General features: G+C 36.3%; 1 pseudogene; it reads left to right on the top strand.

Moving 5' to 3' along the window:
* The first annotated feature begins 8,929 nt into the window (after positions 1–8,929).
* On the top strand, positions 8,930–9,506 carry LOC124971343 (cilia- and flagella-associated protein 20-like; annotated as a pseudogene).
* Positions 9,507–20,635: the final 11,129 nt, after the last annotated feature.

Genomic DNA, 20,635 nt, shown 5'->3' on the forward strand with positions numbered 1-20,635 from the left:
AAATCAGAGTTGAAATCAATGAAATTGAAACAAAAGAAACAATTGAAAAAATTGACAAAATAAAAAGTTGGTTCTTCGAAACAATAAACAAAATTGATAAACCCTTAGCCACATTAACAAAGAGAAGGAGAGAGAAAACTCAAATTACTAAAATTTGGGATGAAAAAGGAAATATCACGACAGAAACTTTTGAAATACAAAATATAATTAGAAGCCATTTTGAAAATCTATACTCCAACAAAATAGAAAATCTTGAAGAAATCAACAGGTTTCTAGAGACACATATGATCCACCCAAACTGAATCAGGAGGACATACAAAATTTAAATAGATGAATTTCAAGCAATTAAATAGAAGAAGTTATCAAAAACCTATCAACAAAAAAAAAGTCCGGGACCAGATGGATTCTCAGCTGAGTTCTACAAGACCTTCAAAGAAGAGCTCATTCCAATACTGCTCAAAGTGTTCCACTAAATAGAAGAGGAGGGAACCCTTCCAAACTCATCCTATGAAGCTAATATCACCCTGATACCAAAACGAGAGATATATCAAGGAAAGAAAACTTCAGACCAATATCCTTAATGAACATAGATGCAAAAATTCTTCACAAAATTATAGCAAATCACATACAAAAAACATATTAAAAAGATAGTGCACCAATATCAAGTGGGTTTTACACCAGAGAGGCAAGTTTGGTTAAACATCCAGAAATCAATAAATGTAATTTGCCATAACAACAAAGTTAAGAATCACATGATTATTTCAATAGATGCATGAAAAGCATTTGATAAAACACAGCACCCATTCATGCTCAAAACACTAGAAAAAATAGGGATAGTAGGAACATACCTCAACATTGTAAAGGCTATCTATGTTAAGCCCACAGCCAAAATCATTCTAAGTGGAGAAAAACTGAAAGCATTCCCACTAAAAACTGGAACAAGTCAGGGATGCCCTCCTTCACCACTTCTATTCAACATCATCATTGAAACTCAAGCCAGAGCAATTACACAGACCAAAGAAATTAAAGGGATACAAATAGGAAAAGAAGAACTCAAACTATCCTTCTTTGCTGATGACATGATTCTATATTTAGAGGAGCTGAAAAATTCCACCAGAAAACTTCTAGAACTCATAAATGAATTCATAAAGTAGCAGGATATAAAATCAATGCACATAAATCCAATGCATTTTTATTCATAAGTGATGAATCCACTGAAAGAGAATTTAGGAAAACTACCCCATTCACAATAACCTCAAAAAAAAAATACGTGGGAATCAATCTCACAAAAGAGGTGAAAGACCTCTATGATGAGAACTACAGAACACTAAAGAAAGAAATTAAAGAAAACCTTAGAAGATGGAAAGATCTCCCATGTTCTTGGATAGGCAGAATTAATATTGTCAAAATGGCCATACTACCAAAAGTGCTATACAGAATCAATGCAATTCCCATTAAAATCCCAATGACATACCTCACAGAAATAGAGCAAGCAATCATGAAATTCATCTGGAAGAATAAGAAACCCAGAATAGCTAAAGCAATCCTTAGTAGGAAGAGTGAAGCAGGGGGTATTGTAATACCAGAACTTCAACTATACTACAAAGCAATAGTAACAAAAATGGCATGGTATTGGCACCAAAATAGACAGGTGGATCAATGGTACAGAATAGAGGAAACAGAGATGAACCCAAATAAATACAGTTTTCTCATACTAGACAAAGGTGCCAAATACATACAATGGAGAAAAAATAGCCTGTTCAACAAATGGTGCTGGGAAAACTGGAAATCCATATGCATTGGAATGAAACTAAATCCCTATCTCTCACCCTGCACAAAACTCAACTCAAAATGGATCAAGGACCTTGGAATCAGACCAGAGACCCTGCATCTTATAGAAGAAAAAGTAGGTCCAAATCTTCATCATGTTGCCTTAGGATCAGACTTCCTTAACATGACTCCCAAAGCACAAGAAATAAAAGCAGGAATCAATAACTGGGATAGATTCAAACTAAAAAGCTTTTTCTCAGCAAAGGATACTATCAGCAATGTGAATAGAGCGCCTAGAGAGTGGGAGAAAATCTTTGCCACGTATCTGAAGTATGTTTCAGATAGAGCAATAATCTCCAGAATCTATAAAGAATTCAAAAAACTCTACGCCAAAGAAACATCATATCAAAATCTCTGGGACACTATGAAAGCAGTACTTAGAGGAAGATTTATTTCATGGAGCGCATTTAATAAAAGAAGTAAAACTCAAAAAATAAATGACCTAACACTACAGCTCAAAGCCCTAGAAAAAGAAGAACAGACCAACACCAAAAGTAGTAGAAGACAGGAAATAGTTAAACTGAGAGCTGAAATCAACGAAATTGAAACGAAAGAAACAATACAAAAAAATTGACAAAATAAATAGTTGGTTCTTCGAAAAAATAAACAAAATTGATAAACCTTTAGCCACACTAACAAAGAGAAGACGAGAGAAAACCCAAATCACTAAAATTCGGAATGAACAAGGAAATATCACAACAGACACGACTGAAATACAAAACATAATTAGAAGCTATTTTGAAAATCTATACTCCAACAAAATAGAAAATTTCGAAGACATCAACAGGTTTCTAGAGACATATGAATTGCCTAAACTGAAGAAGGAGGACATACACGATTTAAATAGACCAATTTCAAGTAATGAAATAGAAGAAGTCATCAAAAGCCTTCCAACAAAGAAAAGTCCAGGACCAGATGGGTTCTCAGCCGAGTTCTACAAAACTTTTAAAGAAGAGCTCATTACAATACTACTCAAAGTATTCCAGAAAATAGAAGAGGAGGGAACTCTCCCAAACTCATTCTATGAAGCCAATATTACCCTGATTCCTAAACCAGACAGAGACACATCAAGGAAAGAAAATTTCAGACCAATATCCTTAATGAACATCGACGCAAAAATTCTCAACAAAATTTTAGCAAATTGCACACAAAAACATATTAAAAAGATAGTGCACCATGATCAAGTGGGTTTCATCCCAGGGATGCAAGGTTGGTTCAACATCAGGAAATCAATAAATGTAATTCACCATATCAATAGACTTAAAGTCAAGAATCACATGATCATTTCGATAGATGCAGAAAAAGCATTTGATAAAATACAGCACCCCTTCATGCTCAAAACACTAGAAAAATAGGGAGAGTGGGAACATTCCTTAACATTGTAAAGGCCATCTATGCTAAACCCATGGCTAATATCATTCTAAATGGTGAAAAACTGAAAGCTTTCCCCCTAAAAACTGGAACAAGGCAGGGATGCCCTCTTTCACCACTTGTATTCAATATCGTCCTTGAAACTCTAGCCAAAGCAATTAGACAGACCAAAGAAATTAAAGGGATACGAATAGGAAAAGAAGAACTCAAACTATCCCTATTTGCTGATGATATGATTGTATACTTAGAGGAACCAGGAAATTCCACCAGAAAACTTTTAGATCTCATAAGTGAATTCAGTAAAGTAGCGGGATATAAGATCAATGCACATAAATCTAAGGCATTTTTATACATAAGCGATGAATCTTCAGAAAGAGAAATTAGGAAAACTACCCCATTCACAATAGCTTCGAAAAACATAAAGTATTTGGGAATCAATCTCACAAAAGAGGTGAAAGACCTCTACAATGAGAACTACAGAACACTAAGGAAAGAAATTCAAGAAAACCTTAGAAGATGGAAAGATCTCCCATGTTCTTGGATAGGCAGAATTAATATTGTCAAAATGGCCATACTACCAAAGTGCTATACAGATTCAATGCAATTCCAATTAAAATCCCAATGATGTACCTTACAGAAATAGAGCAAGCAATTATGAAATTCATCTGGAAGAATAAAAAACCCAGAACAGCTAAAGCAATCCTTGGCAGAAAGAGTGAAGCAGGGGGTATCGCAATACCAGATCTCAACTCTACTACAAAGCAATAGTAACAAAAACGGCATGGTATTGGTACCAGAATAGAAAGGTGGATCAATGGTACAGAATAGAGGACACGGACACAAACCCAAATATATACAATTTTCTCATACTAGACAAAGGGGCCAAAAATATGCAATGGAGAAAAGATAGCCTCTTCAACAAATGGTGCTGGGAGAATTGGAAATCCATATGCAACAGAATGAAACTAAACCCATATCTCTCACCATGCACAAAACTAAACTCAAAATGGATTAAGGATCTCGGAATCAGACCAGAGACCTTGCATCTTATAGAAGAAAAAGTAGGTCCAGAGCTTCAACATGTCGGCTTAGGACCAGACTTCCTCAACAGGACTCCCATAGCACAAGAAATAAAAGCAAGAATTAATAACTGGGATAGATTCAAACTAAAAAGCTTTCTCTCAGCAAAGGAAACTATCAGCAATGCGAAGAAAGCGCCTACAGAGTGGGAGAAAATCTTTGCCAATCATACTTCAGATAGAGCGCTAATCTCCAGAATCTATAAAGAACTCAAAAAACTACACCAAGAATGTAAATAATCCAATTGACAAATGGGCTAAAGAAATGAATAGACACTTCACAGAAGAAGATATACAAGCAATCAACAAACATATGGAAAAATGTTCAACATCTCTAGTAATAAGAGAAATGCAAATCAAAACCACCCTAAGATTTCATCTCACCCCAATTAGAATGGCGATTATCAAGAATACAAGCAACAACAGGTGTTCGAGAGGATGTGGGGAGAAAGGTACCCTCTTACATTGTTGGTGGGGCTGCAAATTAATGCAGCCACTCTGGAAAGCAGTGTGGAGACTCCTTAGAAAATTTGGAATGGAACTACCATTTGACCCAGCTATCCCACTCCTTGGCCTATACCCAAAGGACTTAAAATCAGCATATTACAGAGATACAGCCACATCAATGTTCATAGCTGCTCAGTTCACAATAGCCAGATTGTGGAACCAACCTAGATGTCCTTCAATTGATGAATGGATAAAGAAACCGTGGCATATATATACAATGGAATATTACTCAGCCATAAAGAATGATAAAATTATGGCATTTTCAGGCAAATGGATGAAACTGGAGAATATCATGCTAAGTGAGATAAGCCAATCTCAAAAAACCAAAGGAAGGATGATATCGCTAATAAGTGGATGATGACACATAATGGGGGGTGGGAAGGGTTAGTGTTGGGGTTGGAGTTGGGTTTAGGGAGGGGGGCAGGAATGGAGGAAGGAAGGACTGTATAGGTGGAGGGGAGGGGTAGGAGGGGTTGGGGGGGAAGGGAAAAATGGCAGAATGAATCAAACAACATTACCCTATGTAAATTTGTGATTACACAAATGGTATGCCTTTACGCCATGTACAGACAGAGAAACAACATGTATCCCATTTGTTTACAATAAAAAAAAGAAGAAAAAAAAACTCTACATCAAGAATACAAATCATCCAATCAATAAATGGGCTAAGGTAATGAGCAGACACTTCACAGAAGAAGAGCTACAAGTAATCAATATGTATATGAAAAAATGTTCAACATCTCTAGTAATAAGAGAATGCAAATCAAAACTACCCTAAGATTCCATCTCACCCCAATTAGAATGGTGATTATCAAGAATACAAGCAACAATAAGTGTTGGCGAGGATTTGGGGGAAAAGGGACACTCATACATTGCTGGTGGGGTTGCAAATTAGTGCAGCCACTCTGGAAAGCAGTGTGGAGATTCCTTAGAAAACTTGGAATGGAACCACCATTTGACCCAGCTATCCCACTCCTTGGCCTATACCCAAAGGACTTAAAATGAGCATATTACAGAGATACAGCCACATCAATGTTCATAACTGCTCAATTCACAGTAGCCAGATTGTGGAACCAACCTAGATGCCCTTCAATAGATGAATGGATAAAGAAACTGTGATATATATATAGATATATATAGATATATACAGATATCTCCACGCAATGGAATATTACTCAACGATAAAGAAAAATAAAATTATGGCATTTGCAGGCAAATGGATGAAGTTGGAGAATATCATGCTAAGTGAGACAAGCCAATCCCAAAAAACAAAGGCCAAATGATCTCTCTGATAAGTGGATGATGATATATAATGGGGGGGGTGGGAGAAAGGCAAGAATGGAGGAAGGAGGGACTGTATAGAGGAAAAAGAGGGGTGGGAGTGGGTGGAGGGAAGGAAAAAATAACAGAATGAGACAAACATCATCACCCTATGTACATGTATGATTACACAAATGGTATGACTCTACTTCATGTACAACCAGAGAAACAAGTTGTACCCCATTTGTTTACAATGAATCAAAATAAGTAAATTATATATATAAAAAAGAAATGAGTGAGCTATAGAGTCAGCAAATCTCTTAAGTCAGAAAAATCAATTGGAATGCAGGTTTAGACATAATCCAATTGTATAATAATTATGAAATAGGTCCAAATGAATAGAAAACTTTTCCTTCCATAGTCACTATCAATATTCCTAAATGGTGCAAGAGATGAGTTCACCTCTGGGGCTCCATTGGTAATTTTATTCTCAGATAAGTGAAGCGTTTTTACTTTCTCACATGGTTTCATTGGTTGCACTCATGGAATATTATGCCAATGCTTTCTCATGATGAATTCCCTCTATTTGTTGGTTCTAGGGAATGTTTCTTCATTAACATACACACCTTTTCCAATATTATTGAACTATGTAAAATATATAATCATACACTTAATAGAAAGCTATATTAATAAATATAATTAACATAAAGCACCAGTAATTTAATAGTCTGTACACGTAGCTGTCAACTCCCCTCATTTTTCTATGAACTACTAGATTGTTGATCTCATAATGTGTCTGTTGGCCAATATAAAAGACCTGGGTATGGAGGATAGGTTTTTAGTAAAAACGTCTATGTGATTCCTATGTTCGTACATGAATACAGGACCAGTGAAACTCCATATCATGTAGAACCACAAGAATGGGAAATAAGTATGTATGTATAATATGTATGTATAGTATGTACTATATTATATATAAAGCATTATTTATATACGTATTATATATTATATGTATGTATAATATGTCAAAATACACTCTACTGTCATGTATATCTAAAAAGAACAAATAAAAATAGAAAAAATTACACTCTACTGTCATGTCTACTGTCATGACTAAAGAAACTAAAGTGAAATAGAAAGATTGTGACCCACTGATTAAGACAGTCCCATGTTCAAAATACAAATCCCTCATTTACTCATTTGGTGTCTTTAACTTAAAGATTAAATAAGAAAAAAATTAAACATCAAGTACATAATTGATGTATATTCGATCAATTGTAACTGGTACCTAGGCCAGAAGTGCTGCTGGGGTTCTAATGGACTGAATATTAGTCATCCATCACATAAGAAATAAACAAATTATGTAAAAAGGGAAAAATGATTTTAATCACAGTTTGGCCAAAACTAGGAAGTAGCTAGCCCATCTCCACTGTCCCAACAGAAGCAATTATAATTTATAAAAACCAAACTTAGGAAATATACATATGTAGATTTAGCTGGGCTGTGCTAGCCAGAGAATATGTTACAATTCTAATTTTTCAACCCATGATAGCATCTGCCCAGGCTTTTTTGCCTTGGTTTCCGTTCTCAGCATGAGGAACCTAGTTGAAGAAAAGCAGTTTTACAGGAAATTTGGAAGGTTTGGGATTTAAATTTTAAGTGGGGCTCTGTTACAATTCCACCCTGTCTTATTTATCCCTCAATCTTGAAATAATCAAGGTTCAGGTCATCTAGTTTACTGTTGATTACTAGATCAATGTGTTGATTACATTGAGAACCTCTTTCTTTTTCCCAGAAGTACCATTATAAATTATAGTAGTTGGCAAAGTTCAAGATATTTAATATTTCTGCCTAGGAGACAGATTTTAGTATTAGGTAATCATGCATAGAAATTCTATAACTTCCCAGCCTTGTTTTTATTTTTAACAGAATTAACTCCATTTCAATCATGAAAATTTTCCCTCCTGACTCTGAACAATTTCCTCTGAATACATTGCTGAATATTTATCTAATGGTTTGGTTCCATGTTGCAAGAACTTTGTCTCTTTGTTTGATCTCTTTGGTTCACCTCCAGAGGGGAAGTGATAGCCATGAGTCAGCATCAAAATGTTAGGTAGCAGTTAGACAGGAGCAGTGGTTCAGGAGTTTAAGAAAATACTTAGTACAGAACAAATTAGTTAATCAACAGTCCTGCCTCAATGGTGCCTCAAGGTCTAACAAAATAGCTATTTCAGGACCTTTGCCTGATCTCAGCCCTGTAAACTATTTCTCTTATAGTAGAAGGAAGATAAATAAATTCAGGGGAGGACAAAAATTGCTAACACATCTTAAATAAGACCCTACAAAAACAACACAGACCAGAGATTCCCAGACATAGAAAAATAGGGTGATTAAGACTGAAGTCCACCACCCATAAATTCCATAGAGCTATTCCAATGAGAACCTGTCAGACAAGTCAAGATGATAAAGAGTTGCCCTTAGGTTGTAAGCTAATGCAGTCTGTCAATCCAGAACCAAGAGGTGATACTTGGGTAGGACCCTTTAATAATCTCCTTCCTACCCCAATAAAAGCTAGGACACAAAGAAGTGAGTTGTCACTCCCCTCTCTGAGAGAATCTACTCTTTCCCTTAAAGGTGCTTCTCGATTTAAGGTTGGGAAAGCGGCGGCGGGCGACAGTTGCTGTGGTTTCTGTCTTTAGGTGGCCTTGTGGGAGCCTATGCTAGCTGACCTAGAGTCGGCCGTTGGTGGCTGCAGGTCCAGAGGTCAGAAGTTCAGCGTCCCTTCATTATCCAGGGCCGGCCCCTGCTTTGCCTTTGTCACTCTATCATATCTCCCGGCCTAGGCCGGCTGTGGGGCAGCTGCGGAGAAAGCTGCTGGCAAAATGTTCAAAAACACTTTCCAGAGCGGCTTCCTCTCCATCCTCAACAGCATCGGAAGCAAACCCCTGCAGATCTGGGACAAAAAGGTGCGGAATGGCCACATCAAAAGAATCGCTGATAATGACATCCAGTCCTTGGTGATAGAGATTGAAGGGACAAATGTCAGTATCACATACATCACATATCCTATAGACCCTAAGAAGACACTGGGGATTAAACTTCCTTTCCTTGTCATGATTATAAAAAACCTGAAGAAATATTTTACCTTTGAAGTACAGGTACTAGATGACAAGAATGTGAGTCAGTGGTTTTGAGTAAGTAACTACCAGAGTACTACCCATGTCAAACCCTTCATCTATACCATGCCCATGCGGTTGGATGATGGCTGGAACCAGATTCAGTTCAACTTATCTGACTTCGCCCGTTGGGCCTATGGCACAAATTACATCGAGACCTTAAGAGTGCAGATCCATGCAAACTCTCGCATCCAATGGGTTTATTTCTCAGACGGTTCTACTCAAAAGACTGCCAGCAGAGTTCAAACTGTATCTCCCAGTTCAGAACAAGGGGAAGCAATAATTGGAATGCAACTCAAGGGCTAGACCCTGGACATGATTCTTGGTTTAAAAAGGAAACTATCTGGAGAATAATTGCAAAACCATCTCTATTAATTCACTGTGTTATGGTTAGCTTGTTGTGGACACCAGTGACCATATCTTAACTCCATCATTGATTGCTCTGTAAATGCAGTGGGGATCAGCAGTGCTTTGAGTTCAGGAACTGCTGGAGCTTCTCCTGCTTTCTGCCCCAGTGTGCAGGGAGATACTCTTACCATGAACTTAAAGAATTAAAGATGTCCTAGTGGTAATTTCAGACCAATATTTCTTCCTACAGTTTATTCTTTGTTTTATATATTATCTAAACATATGTATATGTGGTATAATACTCATAATCTGGAAATGAATAAAATGTTACATTCTTGGTTTGTTTTAAAAAAAAAAGCGTGCTTCTCCCCACCCCTTCTTCTTTCTCTTCTAATAAACTTTGCTGTACTTTTACTAAGTCTTGCATGAAATCCTCTCATGCAGAGATATAAGACCCTAGAACATGATGGCAATCTCCAGTAAGATCTTATCTCAGGTATGATCTGAACTCTGTTATCAAAAAGACCCATTTTAAAACCAAATTTAAGCAACTCTGGGTTTAGAAACAGTAGTCCTTAAGCTAAACTTACCTAGAATTCCACTGTTAAGAATTTTTGACAGGTAAGAAAAATACAAAACACCAATAAGAGTGAAGAAAATCTACTAGATTTGAATTAATAAGCATAATCTATAGTCCTGTAGATAGGGGACAGACACAAGAGTGGTGGGAACATAAGGTTAAGGGGATAATACTATAAACTAAGCCTACAATACTGACATTTAAGTGTTTCCTTTTAAAAAGCAATTGACCTGCAGCCTGGCCTGGCTTAAGTCAAAAGGATATGTTACATTCCTCCACAAACTTGTTATCTGCAGGAATAATGCAGTCCCAAAAGGCTCCTCTCTATTGATAAAGAGAACACAAATTACCTTGAAGAGGTTGTACTTTTGTGACCTTTACACAAACCAGATTCCAAAACTCAGGGAGATGTGATTATTAGGAGCAAAGCCATGAACTCTGTAAGAAAAAATTCCAACTAGAATCTAGTCAGCATGGGCCAAAATGACCTTAGATCTTTAACCTGCACTGTGGGGACTTGGAACTCTGATGCAATCTTGCTGTCAGTTAAAATTCAAGAGGTGGACCTGGGCAAAACTTTCCTGAAACCCCTAATTTTAAAAAGACCAGGAAGAGTGTGCTATCCTCCTCTCTGAGGGGACTCACTCTGTCCCTTGTGAATGTCCCCTTTTTTCTCCTTTCCCATTCATTCTGATAAACTCATGCTTGATACTCTGAGTGACATGTCGAAAATCTTTCCTGCTTGATAATAAGAACCAGTGACCCAGGGCCAACATGGCTTGCCTTGGCACCCTTGGCTCTTTTGGGGGCCCTTGCTCAGTAACACTATCACTTTTATTTAATCAAAGAAAACCAGATTGTTCTGTCAGAGATTTGTATTAAAGAGTGCCTTTTACCAAGGTTAATTACCATTTGGGTAGAAAGCTTATCATTTTAAGAATTACATTTTACAATGCCTTTAGAATTTTAATGTATACAACATAGAACTGAAAAAGTATTGGATACAGACTACAAGAATTAATGTTTATTTACCAATTAAGAACACACACATGTATGCATTTCAAATGTATTTTGCAAACCAAGTCACAATACAAACAGTATAACTGAGATAACTTCTTTCAAACAGCCAGTCTTATACATATCTCATATTAAAATGTCTAATTTCAAATTTATCTTAAAATGGAGAATGAATGCAGAAAGTTGTCTGTTATTAAATCCAGGGACATGGCTCTTTGTAAACATTGCTAAGAACAGATCAATATTTTAAGGAATCCTTTAAATTTCTCTAAAATTTAAACATTGTTCAAGCAAATCAGAAGGGTAGAATTTGTTTATATTTCTTTTCCCTCAATTTTTTTCCAGAAATTTCTAAGTATGCTCACTTGTAACAAAATAGGTATTCTCTGACATCTAGTGCTATCTAATGGCACACACCAAGTTCTCAAGTTCACATTCCTTTTGGGAAAAAAGTAATCATTTAAATCCAACACTCATTACTCTTTAAGCCTCATTATTGATAGGAGATACATGCAACAAATCTTTTTTTAAAAAATCTTTCAGAAAACAAAACTCATTATTATGTTATAGCTAACTAAAAAGGGAAGATGTAAAATAATACAAATCCTGAAAAAAAAACAGATATGATGAGACATTAGAAAGAGAGAACTACATTTACTGCCAAAAGATATAATCATTTTTCTAGTAAGAATGGCTCCACATTTAACTGATGCAAAATAGACTATTAACATCAGATATAGCACAAGATCCATTTAACAGCTCAGAGAGACATCTCAAGGAGGGAGTAAAGCACCATGCTGACATTGTAATTACCTGACATGTTTTATGAGCAATATCTTATGATAATAACACTTAATGATAACTGTACAATATCAAAAGAACTGATATATGTTTACAAAAATATTTTGGAAACAAATGAAACCAGGCCTTCAATCTTCTTTCACTGAAGGGTAATTAACATTCATTTTATTTTTAGCAATCATAAATTTAGGGCCTACATACCAACATGAACATTTTTTAATACAGGATTGGTAAGAAATAAACTTGAAAACAAGTCTCAAAAGCCGATGTTTAAAATTTATCAAACATCACATTTTTCTCTTATCTAGTATAAAAATATCAGAGTAACAATCATAATTTTGAAAATGTATATGACATGTAGGTTGCTAAATAAACATATAGACAGACTGATAGTTAATTTCTGAAAGTACTGCTAAAATTTGTGCTCAATTCGCAACAAAAAACACAATATTTATAGTTCATTATAAAACAATACCAGCCAAGGGTGGTTTTAATGCCTGGAATCCCTGTTACTCCAAAGACTGAGTCAGGACAATGGCAAGTTCAAAGCCAGCTTCAGCAATTTAACAAGGCCTTAAGAAATTTAGCAAGTTTCTGTCTCAAAGCAAAACTTAAAATAGGATGTGGTTTAGTGGTTAAGTGCCCCTAAGTTCAATCCCTGGTACCAAAACCAAAACAAAACAGAAACAAAAAAAAATCTTCAGTATAATTATTCTTGCAATGTCTTATTTTTACTTATTTATGTATTTATTAGGGCATTACACTTATGCACACTAGTTGGGTTCATTTTGACAAATCACACATGCATGGAATTTGATTTACTCTATTTCACTTCCCATCCCCCACTTTCCTTTTCCCCATCCCTCCCCATATTCTCATTCCTGTACTATATTGTTATTCATTCTGCTTATTTATTTATTTTTGATTGGTGCTGTTTGCATAAATATAAAGGTAGAATTCAGTGTGTTATATTTATATATGCACATAGTGAGACTTTCTTGATTTTATTCCACATTTTCTCCCCTTTCCTGGCCGTTTTCTCTCTCTCTCAATCTCCTTTCTTTATTCCATTGATCTTCCCTGTATCATTATGATATCTGATTTCCCCACTTTTTCCCCCTTATGTGGCCCTTTACCTTTCATATATGAGAGAAAAGATTTAATCCTTGATTTCCTGAGTCTGGCTTATTTCACTTAGCACATTGTCCTCCATTTCCATCTATTTACCATGAAATGTCATAATTTCATTCTTCTTTATGTCTGAGTAACACTCCATTATGTATATGTACCACATTTTATTAATGCTTTCATCTATTGATGAGTATCTGGCCTCAAACCATAATTTGACTATTCACAATTGTTGGGACTAATGACACGTTAACTAACTCAGGCTGACTCCTTACTTCCTGGTGAGTGAGCAGGATCAGGGCCTCAAAGGTGGTTTCAAAGGTTCATGACGATAAACTGGACCACGGTCAGGGATTGGTTAACAACAGTTCCGCAAACGTGATCAGCTCGTGCTTGCCATATAGTCCAATGGGACTCTCGCCTACGTGAACCCCCCTGCCTTGCTGACCTTTAAGCTGATTGGTTCCCGCCTAGCCCCCACCCTACATAAAAGCTGTGCGATTTCCTCAATAAACGAGTTCCTGCTGTGACAGGTCTCCCTGATGCGTCTGATTATCCTCCGCCTGGAGGGCTGGGAGAGGGCGGTCAGTCGGCCCTACCTATCCCGGTCTGACCTTGTTGGGGAGTGTCCCCTTCCCTTGTTGCTGGTTGAGAAAGGCAAGGGGGCTTAAGACCCCGACACACAATATATTTTATTTATTTTTAATTAATTAATTTTTTATTGTAAACAAATGGGATAGAACTTGTTTCTCTGTACATGAAGTAGAGGCATACCATTTGTGTGATCATACATTTACATAGGGTAATGGTGTTTGATTCATTCTGTTATTTTTCCCTTCCCCTCCACCCCTCTGACCCCTCTTTTCCCTCTATACAGTCCCTCCTTCCTCCATTATTGCCTCCCTCCTGCCCCCCATTATGTGTCATCATCCACTTATCAGCAAGATCATTCATCCTTTGGTTTTTTGAGATTGGCTTACCTCACTTAGCATGATATTCTCAAATTTCATCCATTTGCCTGCAAATGCCATAATTTTATTCTTCTTTATGGCTGAATAATATTCAATTGTATATATATATATATCAATATATATATATATATATATATATATATATACACCACATTTTCTTTATCCATTCATCCACTGAGTGGCATCTAGGTTGGTTCCACAATCTAGCTATTGTGAATTGAGCAGCTATGAACATTGATGTGGCTGTATCTCTGTAATATGCTCATTTTAAGTCCTTTGGGTATAGACCAAGTAGTGGGATAGCTGAGTCAAATGGACGTTCCATTCCAAGTTTTCTAAGGAATCTCCACACTGCTTTCCAGAGTGGCTGCACTAATTTGCAACCCCACCAGCAATGTATGAGTGTACCTTTTTCCCCACATCCTCGCCAACATCTATTGTTGCTTGTATTCTTGATAATCACCATTCTAATTGGGGTGAGATGGAATCTTAGGGTGGTTTTGATTTTCATTTCTCTTATTACTAGAGATGTTGAACATTTTTTCATATATATATTGTTTGCTTCTTCTATGAAGTATCTGTTCATTTCCTTAGCCCATTTGTTGATTGGATTATTTGTATTCTTGGTGTAGTTTTTTGAGTTCTTTATAGATTCTGGAAATTAGTGCTCTATCTGAAGTATGAGGGCAAAGATTTTCTCCCACTCTGTAGGCTCTTTCTTCACATTGCTGATAGTGTCCTTTGCTGAGAGAAAGCTTTTTAGTTTGAATCTATCCCAGTTATTGATTCTTGCTTTTATTTCTTGTGCTATGGGAGTCCTGTTAAGGAAGTTTGATCCTAAGTCGACATGTTGAAGATTTGGACCTACTTTTTCTTCTATAAGATGCAGGGTCTGTGGTCTGATTCCAAGGTCCTTGATCCATTGTGAGTTGAATTTTGTGCAGGGTGAGAGATAGGGGTTTAGTTTCATTCCGATGCATATGGATTTCCAGTTTTCCCAGCACTATTTGTTAAAGTGGCTATCTTTTCTCCATTGTGTGTAAATTTTGGCACCTTTGTCTAGTATGAGAAAACTGTATTTATTTGGGTTCATCTCTATTTCCTCTATTCTGTACCATTGATCATCTACCTGTCTATTTTGGTACCAATACCATGCTGTTTTTGTTGCTATTGCTTTGTAGTATAGTTGAAGTTCTGGTATTGCAATAGCCCCTGCTTCACTCTTCCTACTAAGGATTGCTTTAGCTATTCTGGGTTTCTTATTTTTCCAGATGAATTTCATGATTGCTTGCTCTATTTCTGTGAGGTATGTCATTGGGATTTTAATTGGAATTGCACTGAATCTGTATAGCACTTTTGGTAGTATGGCTATTTTGACAATATTAATTCTGCCTATCCAAGAACATGGGAGATCTTTCCATCTTCTAAGGTTTTCTTGAATTTCTTTCTTTAGTGTTCTGTAGTTCTCATTGTAGAGGTCTTTCACCTCTTTTTTTAGATTGATTCCCAAGTATTTTATTTTTTTCAATGCTATTGTGAATGGGGTAGTTTTCCTAAATTCTCTCAGAGGATTCATCACTTATGAATAAAAATGCATTAGATTTATGTGCATTGAGCTTATATCCTGCTACTTTACTGAATTCACTTATGAGTTCTAAACGTTTTCTGGTGGAATTTCCCGGTTCCTCTAAATATATAATCATGTCATCAGCAAATAGGGATAGTTTGAGTTCTTTTCCTATTCATATCCCTTTAATTTCTTTGGTTTGTTTAATTGCTCTGGCTAGAGTTTCAAGGAGAATGTTGAATTATACATACTTTTTTTTGTGGTGCTGGGGATTGAACCCAGGGCTTTGTGCATGTGAGCCAAACACTCTACCAACTGAGCTTTATCCCCAGCCCCTTATATTTTAAATAATTATAAATCTTTTACAACTCAGTCCATGTTTACTTTTATAGTCTCAGGTAGTTTGGTGAGGAATGTGACATATCCTGTCCACTTAATACAGGCAGGACTGCAAGTCAATTACTTCTTAGAAAAGAAAGCATGTAAGGGTCAGCACAGTGGGCCCATTTTATAGAATTCTTTCCTCAACCTCATATTCTCACCACGGTTGTCTGTCTGTCTCCTAGCACCATGATAGCATTTGATAAGACTTTGGGGCCAATTCCTTGGTTTTCATTCTGAGCATGAGTAAGCTCTGTTGCAGAAAAAAGTTTATCAGGAAATTTGACAGATTAGGGCTTTAATTTTAAAAGGGCTCTGTTATACAATCATAATTAGGAAAACAACATAGAAATGACCAGTGATAAAATACAAGTATTGGGTGAAGAGGCTATAAAGATCAAGAAAAAAATCAGAAGTATGAGTTTACAGTTAGAGAAAAAGTATTTCCAAATTAAGATCACTAAAATTGAACAGTTTAGAGCAATAGTGATAAAATATCCATGTGAGGCATTGAGGTGAGGTCTTTAAAGAAAGAAATCAAATCTTCTCCAATTAACTCATAGGTAGTAGCATTTAAAACTAATTAAAGAATCAACAGGAAGAGCATTATACCACATTTCATCAGGATGTTACCTGCCTTAAAATACCACTAAAGTCTATTACTAAAACTTTCCTGGAAAATTGTCAGAGGTTTTCAAACAATTTCCTGATCTTCTGGAACAATAGCCATATGTTCTTTAGGCTATTCACTTAACTCATTGCCTAGCAAAATATGCTAAAGATAGGTAAAACCCAAAGGATGTTTACTGAATTGAAATGACCCTCTACACCCTTTGGTAATTTTATCCATAAATGAGTACAATGATGGTTTGCACTCATTTATAGGTTAAAGGATAAGATAGTGGTATCCTGAGGGCCTTCACAGCTCTTGGATCTGAGTTTCTAATATTCTGTTTCAGTGCTTTTCTCCTCTATTTTTAGTTCCAGTGTTTTTTGACTCCAGGAAGTGCCACTTCAACATGCAATAATAAGGTCTGACCTTTATCCTTCCTTAGGTGTCTGGAGCCAAACCAGACTATTTTAAGCATACAAAGAAAGGGAAGATAATAACAAAAAAAATTTTTTAACTAACTTATATGAAAGGCACAAGCATCAAAATTAAAAACTAGATAAAATTAGACTTCATCAGAATTAAGATCTTCTGTGCATCAAAAACCACTATTAAGAAAGCAAAAAGAGCCAGGAATGGTGGCACACACCTGTAATCCCAGTGGCTCGTGAGACTGAGGCAGGAGGATCACAAGTTCAAAGCCAGCCTCAGCAACTTAGCGAGGCCCCAAGCAACTCAGAGAGATCCTGCCTAAATCAAATACAAAAAAGGGCTAGCGATGTGTTTCAGTGGTTAAGTGCCCCTGGGTTCAATCCCTGGTAGCAGAAAAAAAAAAAAAAGAAAGAAAGAAAAGAAACTGGGGTGGTGGAACAGGTCTGTAATCCCAGTGACTCAGGAGACTGAAGCAGGAGGATTACAAATTTGAGGCCAGTCTCAGAAACTTAGCGAAGTCCTAAGCAATTCAGTGAGACACTGTCTCAGCATAAAAAGGGCTGAGGATACGGCTCACTTGTTTTAAGCACACTGGGTTCAAATCCCCAGTACCAGAAAAAAAAAAAAAAGAAAAAGTAAAGTAAGCAAAAAGAAAATATACTAATGGGAGAAAATGTTTGCAAATCATATGTCTGATAAGAGTGTAATATCCAGTGCATATAAAGGACTCCTTTAACTTAAAAACAACAAACAACTCAATTAAAAAACGGGCATGGGGCGAAGAGAAATTTCTGTAAAGGTGATATACACATGGACAATAATCAAATGAAAAAAATGCTCAGCATCATTAATCCTTTAGGAAATGCAAATCAAAACCAAAATATTACCTCACACCCAGTAGGATTGTTGTTGAAAGTTCCTTGTCCCTGATGCCAATCCAATAATGAGGACATAGTTTTGAGAAAAAGGAAAAGGTTTATTGCTTTGATAGCAAAGGAGAAACACAGGGGACTCCAGTCTCAAAGGTCGTGATTCTGCCTATCGGTAGGAACAGAGGGCTTTTAAAGAGGTGATTCAGAGAAAATGAGATTAGGGAGGAGATATCAGGAAGGAGAAGATCAGGGAGAAGAAGGTTAGGGAAAAGAAGATCAGGGAGAAAGTCAGGGAAAAGAAGGTTGGGAAAAAGAAAAAAAAAACATGTAAGTTTCAAAGTAACCAGGGATATAGTCAAAGAATCAAGTGAACCCCTGTTACAGGATGTATGTAATAATAAAAATAAATTTAAAAAATAAAATAATGGGTGTAAAGGGAACAGGGAGAAATTGGAAGGCTTGTGAATTGCTGGTAGGAATATGAAATCATGCAGTCACTTTGGAAAACAGTTTGGCTGTTTCTGAAAAGGTTAAACATGGAACTACCATACGACCCAGAAATTACACTCTAGGTATATATCCAAATGAATTGAAAGAAGGAACTCAAACATCTGTATAGCAATGTTCCAATGTTTATAGTATCATTACTAATAATAGCAAAAAAAGAAGAAAATAACTGTCCATCAACAGGTGAATGGATAGACAAAATGTGTCATATACATGAAATAGAATGTTAAAAATGGGAGTAAAAGCCATAAAAGGGAATGAAATTTTAATATATGCTACAACTTTGGAAATATTATGCTTAATAAAATAATCCAATAAAAATGTTGTATGATTGCACTTATATGAGGTACCTAGAATATGCATATTCATACAAATGAATTAGAATGCCATTAGGTTACCATGGAGGGAGGAAAGAAAGGGAAGAGGACTTATTGTTTAACAGGTGGCGTTTCTGTTAAAGATAATGAAAAGTTTCGAGTACCATTATAGTTTGGATCTGGAATGTCCCCCAAAGGCTCTTGTGTTGAAGGGTTGGCCCCCAGCTGGTGGCACTATTAGTAAGTGGGGCCTAGTTGGAAGACATAGGTCACTGGGGTCCTCTCTACTGGACAACAATGAGGTGAGAAACTTGCTCCACCACGTGTACCCGGTCATGGTGTTCTACCTCACCATGGGTCCAAAAATGACAGAATCAAGTGACCATGGACTGAAACCTCTGAAGTCATTTTAAAACTTAAATAAATCTTTCCTCATTTAAGTTGGTTTTCTCAAGCATTTTGTCACAGTGACAGAAAGCTAATAGGTATAGAGAGTAGTGATGGTTACACGACATTGTGAATGTATTTGCCATTGAATTATATGCTTATGAATGGTTAATATAATAAATATTGTGCTAGGTATATTTTAGTACAATTAAAATATCAGGCTTGCTAAGTGATGATAGTTCCTTCCTTCCTTGACTGTTGCCTTGATCTGGGGAACAGGACAGTACAAACTTGAGCAATTTTATGGCCTGCTGTGTGCCAGGCACAAAAAAAATGTTGCTGAAATACAAATGTTTCCCAAAATTTTGATTATCCAATTGTAATAAATACAGCTACTGACTTCAATAAGATAGAGTCAGAGTAGAAATAGCAATACAGTGGAGATCACACAGCAGTAAGAATATGAATATACAAAATGTGGGTCTATAATCAATAGAATAAAATAAAACAACTTTAAGAAATTATGTACTGAATATTTGTGGGGAAGGAAGATTACATGCAAAAGTGAGATTTTAGGAAAGTTATTCTTAGTGCAGTCTGAGGGTGAATTAAAGGGTGGGAATTAGGAGAGAAACAGGAGACAAGAAAAAACGGTAACAGTGCTATTATAAAAATCCATGCCCAAATCTCTGAACTAGAAATATTGGCAATGATCATGGAAAGAAAGAAACAAAGAGAAGCTTTCCGCAAGCAAAATCAGCAAGAACTGCTGATTTACTAGCTGCAGATGGCAATGGAAGAAGAAAAGTCATAAAGAACTTAAGGAAATTTTTTTTTGACAGTGCTGGGGATTGAACCCAGGACCTTGTACTTGCAAGGCAAGAACTCTATCAACTGAGCTATACCCTCAGCCCCTTTAGGAGATTTATGGCAATAACAGATACAGGAAATTTAAAGTGAAAAATCCTCACTTATGGGTAGGAGAGAGGATTGTGGCACAAAGATTGTAAGTTTGGATTTGAACATACTGAGTTTGAGGTATTGGTAGATCGAGGAGATATTCTGTAAACAATTCAAAATGTAGGACTATAATTTTAGAAAAGGGTAGGGAAGAAAATTTCTATTGCAGAGATCCTACAGTTATTGAGGATCCTTTCCTCAATAGTGGGAAGATTAAAAAGAAATGAACTATCAAGGCATGAAAAGACATGGAGAAACATTAAGTGCATATTAGTAAAGAAACTAACCTGAAAAAGTTTTATGCTGTGAGTCCAACTCTTTGACATTCAGAAAAAGCAAAAACATGGAGATGTTTAAAAGATTGGTGGTTTCCAAGGGTTTGAGGGATGAGGGATGAATATGTGAAGCATGGGAGACTTTTTAGGGCAGTGAAACTATACAGTATGATACTACAGTGTAGATACATTTGACAACTCATGAAAAGTACATTAACCCCAATGTAGATGATGGACTTTGGATGATAATGATGAGTCA

The sequence above is a fragment of the Sciurus carolinensis genome, chromosome X, assembly GCF_902686445.1.
Source record: "Sciurus carolinensis chromosome X, mSciCar1.2, whole genome shotgun sequence".
In the NCBI taxonomy this organism is placed as follows: Eukaryota; Metazoa; Chordata; class Mammalia; order Rodentia; family Sciuridae; genus Sciurus; species Sciurus carolinensis.